This window comes from Colias philodice, chromosome 21, assembly GCF_061535455.1.
Source record: "Colias philodice isolate Cphi_HAF_F1 chromosome 21, ilColPhil1 Martin Lab GWU primary, whole genome shotgun sequence".
Lineage (NCBI taxonomy): Eukaryota > Metazoa > Arthropoda > Insecta > Lepidoptera > Pieridae > Colias > Colias philodice.
In genome coordinates this window covers 8,596,659-8,602,384 of record NC_143106.1, presented here as the reverse complement: position 1 = coordinate 8,602,384, position 5,726 = coordinate 8,596,659, and the positions used below count along the sequence as shown (strand labels likewise).

Below are 5,726 nucleotides of genomic sequence, written 5' to 3'. Positions count from 1 at the left end.
CGGGTTTTTCTTTGACTCCGCGGGTGAAGCTGCAGGTGGAAAGCTAGTATTATATTAATTTTAAAACATTTCACTATTTTTCGGGTATTATGGTGTACGAAATTTAGATTTAAAATTTAAAAATAAGATTGAAGATTGAGAGACATTAGAGATTAAGCTCAGAGTTAAAGCCGAGTACAACACCTAGGCGTGATCATAGGAGTAATTAACAATATATCTTTAACTCATTGTAGTATCAGGAAATGTAGAATTTCCTTATAATTATTCACGTAGATTCTGTCACTTTTCATCAAATTAGTAAGACTGATTTTTAAGACCATAGCACCTTCACTGTATTGCGATTTACAAACAAAAATTAATAAGCCTTAAAACCATGATAGACTGACAAATAAAGTATTCCTTCATTCATTCATAACCTTTAACATTCCCAGAAACGTATTCAGATGAATACTGCATTGTGTCTATCCTGGGAACGAGGATATTGTCAAATAAGTCAGTCAAGCATGATTTCCCAGTATGTGCACCTGATGTGTGGCCCTTGAGATTTACATTGACAAGGCTGTATCACTGTTGTGATATATTATTCAATATATAAACATGACTAGATTTCCGCCCGCGGCTTCGCCCGCATTTTCAAAGGAAATCCTGCATAGTTCCCGTTCCCGTGGGATTTCCGGGAAAGAACTTATCCTATGTGTTAATCCAAGTTATATGTGTGCTAAATTTCATTGTAATCGGTTCATTAGTATTTGCATGAAAGAGTCACAAACACACACACACACACACACATCCACCCTCACAAACTTTCGCATTTATAATAAGTAATATTATAGTAGGACCACGTAGGACTATAATAAGAGTTATTATTTTGGCCACAGTGCAAACGTCGATTCTGTTTAGGTAACTGTGCAAGGAAGCGCTTGACCACGATGTCGCCTACTGGTATAAAATACTTAATAGTGGTAGGCGAAGATTTGGACTAAGATGGAGCGCGCTAGGAGGTATACGAGCGATCTACTCTAAAAAAAATTTCATAAAAATCGGTTCAGTTATTTTGGCGCGATTGACAAACTCACTTAAACTCAGGAAGTATCCATACTGCTTTATTGTTTAAAAAGCTTCACTTACATCACGATCCTAAAGATTTTAAATGGATTTTTAGTTGCTATTTTTCCTTCGAGGTGCATGCAGCGGAATTCAGAGAAATACCAGGTAATGCAGACATATTTCAATGTCACAAATAAGTAGTTCGTGGAAAAGAAATCCTATATAATACTGCTATCTGAACGTGTTTCTTACGTAAATAATTTGTTATTTGAGCTGGCACAGTGAACTTACTGTCTTAGGATTTTTTTTCATAACCCTGTTGTTTGTAATAGTTTTGCTGTAGGAAATAAAATATAGTGAACTAAGATAGTATTTATTTAAAATTTAATGTAAATGTGCAACAGTATTTACATTAAATTTTAAATAAATAGTATATATAATAGTTTTCTGAATTGGGGTTATATCTTCTTATATATAAAATTCTCGTGTCACAATGTTAGTCTGCATACTCCTCCGAAACGGGTGGACCGATTCTCATGAAATTTTCTGTGCATATCGGGTAAGTCTGAGAATCGGCCAACATCTATTTTTCATATGTACCACGGGCGAAGCCGGGGCGGACAGCTAGTCTTATATATAAAATTCTCGTGTCACAATGTTAGTCTGCATACTCCTCCGAAACGGGTGGACCGATTCTCATGAAATTTTCTGTGCATATCGGGTAAGTCTGAGAATCGGCCAACATCTATTTTTCATATGTACCACGGGCGAAGCCGGGGCGGACCGCTAGTAATTATATAGTTTCTTATGGCGGTAATTGACAAAAAAGGGCTATTAATAAAATTATAGCGGGGAGAAGTACATAAAATGCTTGTAAACGTTTAAAAATAAAAAACTTTTAGAACTAACAATTTTATGTAGTTTCCATTTGATATAACGAACTGAAAAATCCACATTTTACATTTTTACACCCATATCCATACTAATATTATAAATGCGAAAGTAACTCTGTCTGTCTGTCTGTTACTCAATCACGCCTAAACTACTGAACCAATTTGCATGAAATTTGGTATGGAGATATTTTGATACTCGAGAAAGAACATAGGCTACTTTTTATTGCGAAATATGTACCACGGGCGAAGCCGGGGCGGACCACTAGTTTATTATAATACGTTATTATATCATGAAATCAAACAACTTTAATCATACAATTTTAATCAAAAAACTCACCACAAAACGAAGTCAAAACGTCACAAATGGAAGCGGAACCAAGAAAATCTCATTTAAAACTTAACTAGAATATGAATAATAAATAGCGGGTACGTTTAAAACAAACATATTTTTGTGGTTTGTCAGAACTTGTGTTTGTTACGAAGTTCCAGCGCTTATCATAAATCAAGTAGACTGTAGAATAAAAGAAGTTTCTAGATGCAGCGCTATGCCATTAATAAACATTGTAAACAAGTTAGAGATAGCAAGTTTTTGAAATATGTTTTTAATGTTTCTATAATGCATGCTTCCCGGTGTTTGTCCCGCGGCTGTTCGATCGTTTCGTTGTGAAAGCGCTGTAGCTGAGTCGTGGTGGTTAAATAGTGTGATAAAATAGTTTTATTATCTCTAATCGAACTATTTGATTACACTGTTGTATGTACATAATAGGATTATATTTCTACATTCAACCTCAATATTAAAAGATGTTCCGTACACTTAGATTGATTGCAAATTTAATACGTGATATGAAATATTATATCGAAAACTTCCCCAAGTTTGCAGAACTTTTGGAATTTTTTTCACGACCATACAGCAAAAAAAATAATTTAATTGCAATTTTAACAATGTTCCGGACTGCGGACAAGGTTGCAAAATGAGATTTATTGTCGTCCCAATGAACCATTCACTTGACCGAAGTTGGAAAACTTTTGGAATTATTGTTAAATTTTCGATTTCGAATGTCGATTCTGACTGATGTATTAAGATATCATAGTTCTTTATATGGAGTTTTTATTATAAGACTATCATTCAGATAAAAAGTAACCAATTATAATAAGAACTACATTTAAAATAGAAGCGAATCCACGAAGCCCCGAACAAATGTACCAAAATAAAATTATAGGTCGGAACTGTCGTAGCACGTTCCTGATCGTGACAAAATTCAATTACTTACGTATTTTTATTGGTATATTTTAGGGAAGTTATCTTCAAGCCTTTCTTTGGAACAAGCCTTTTAGGGTATCATCTCAGATAAAAGCGGTATTTAGATAATAATAGAAGACTAATAATGATCATTTTACTAATTGTGCCGTTTTTCTGGGTCGAATTAATTTATATTTATTTAAGCGTAAATTGTTTGTGTACTATAGTTATATTGTATTCCCCTAACATTAAAACAACATGTACAATAGATAAGATAGATGAATAGGTTTATTTTACATTCTAATAAAAAATCGACTATTCCTCTCAAAATATAAAGTTAGATTAATTAATATTACTTCTTAATAAAGTATTTGAACTTAAACTGAACACTAAATTAGTACCAGTATTACCTAGATACAGTAATTTTATCCGAAAATATCGAAACACCAAAACATCACAATTTTTCCTGACACTCCAATTAACAATATAGCGATAGTAATCCAGACCAATTTCGCCAATAATTGATCGGTATCACCGTAATATGTAGTGTTCAGAGCAAATAATAATCTAATTTAAAGATAATTAAGTTTATATCGGTACTTGGATAAACCAAATTGTGGTTGGAATGAGGGTAGTCTCGATTATGATTAAATCGATATTATAGCTAGTTGCTGGTATAAAAATAGTTGGTCAAAAAAGTATGGATTTATATTGGTGAAAAATTTCTAAAATCTCGTCTATAGTTTTATATTTATATAACGGGCATAAAACAAAATTTGTGTGTCCATAATATGTACCTATACTTAGATCTATAAAAATACGCTACGTGTTTTGATGTGATTTTTTTAAATATGGTGGCTCTCGACGAAGCTTTTAGACTTTTAGTACATCAAAACAGATGGAAAGCTCGTTTTGAGTAAAGCAAAAAATCTTTATTAATTACTACAGTCAGGTACTAAAACAATTCGCTATGAATACGCAAAATACCTTTAGAAAGTTTCCTCCAAAATGATAAACAATTTGTAAACCTGTTAACAAATTAAAGGAATACAGTTTGATGTTGAAGATGCTAACTGAGTTTCTCTTTTAGCATTGAATAATTAAAAGGTCAGAGTTATTTTTGTTTAGCGACTGCGCCAATCAATGAAAATACATCTTTTCCTTATTAGCATTTTCAGATTGTTTGACTTTTGACTTGAATAATTATTAATTGCGACGTTCGTCACTGTTTAGTCAATTTGTTCATATATAACGTATTCTTCCAGGACTGAGAACCGGTTTCTAAATTAAGTATTGACTTGATTGAGTTTTGAGAAAGATTACGACAGATACAAGAAAATATTTTAACAGCATTTATAGTACGACATAAAAGAGATGAAATTAATTATTTTGGAACTAATTCGTTTTTCATTACCTGGCAACCCTGAATTGGCAATGTAGCTGTCAAGTTGAATAAAAATTTGTTGTTTTTTTCGTGAAGTGGAGAATTATTGAGATAAAATTGTTATTTAGAACAAGAAATTTAAATAAAAAAGGAGACATCATGAAAAAGGTTAAACGTAGCGGTGTCCGTGATGTGGTGTATAAAGTTTTTATTCGGTGTTTGTCCGAATTTCAAGCTGGAAATTTATTGACTGATTTGGAAAACGTTTACAAACGTACAGCAGAATATACCGGTGAGATTCCATTTATTTTTGCTCAGTACTACGTAAAATAGAATATTCCATTAGTAATGAGTGTTTAATGTATGTATGTATGGCGATTATTACGTTTTCGCAAATTAATTTGAGGTTATTTGTATGTAAACAAAAACTAGTTTTTATAGTGCGACCAGCACAATTTGAGTCAAGAAGTTATATCCAATCCAACCAGCCTCAAATAAAGTACCTAGTTTAGATTTTACTACATAGTATAGTGATAACTGTTTTCATACAGCTATCTATCTATTAATCAATCAAACCATAAGAAAAAAAATCATATTTACTGTATCATATTTACAGATACTGAAGATGCCCCGTACCCTCTTGCCAGTACTTCGAAACAGAGTGATGATCAGTCCTTTGAAGGAGTAGAATATTTAGATTTTGATGAATTATATTAATGTACAAAATTTATCTACAAAAAAAATAAAAATATGTGGTTTTCAAATCGCCTTGTTTTTTTCTACCCGACGGACCCAGAAAGAGGGTAATGTGTTTGAGCTGCATGTATGCTTGTTTGTTTGTATGTTTGATTCTATGTGCGCCTCTGCAGTCAGTCAAACACTTGACCGATTTTTATAAAATAACTAATTCCAAATACATTTAAGTAAAATTTGACCTAGGTAGGTCAATTAAAATACTAATGTATTTTTGTCTTAAATTACACTATTGCTACACTGAAACAATTATAACGGTTTAAATCGCGGTATTTATTTTAGATTATATTATATACATTTTTGGATTTTTATTCTATAGTATCAAGATCGCTTGCGTCGCAGTATCAGTGTTGCTATACGAGCGACGGTGGCGCCCTCATTTATTTTCATCTCTTTTGTGTCGCACTGT

General features: G+C 32.5%; 1 long non-coding RNA gene across 1 annotated transcript; it reads left to right on the top strand.

Annotated features, from left to right (window-relative positions):
* Window positions 1-4,531: 4,531 nt before the first annotated feature.
* Window positions 4,532-5,294, top strand: LOC149479097 (uncharacterized). The gene is made up of 2 exons (XR_016317319.1): window positions 4,532-4,856; window positions 5,181-5,294. It is a non-coding gene; the product is annotated as an uncharacterized LOC149479097 (long non-coding RNA).
* Window positions 5,295-5,726: the final 432 nt, after the last annotated feature.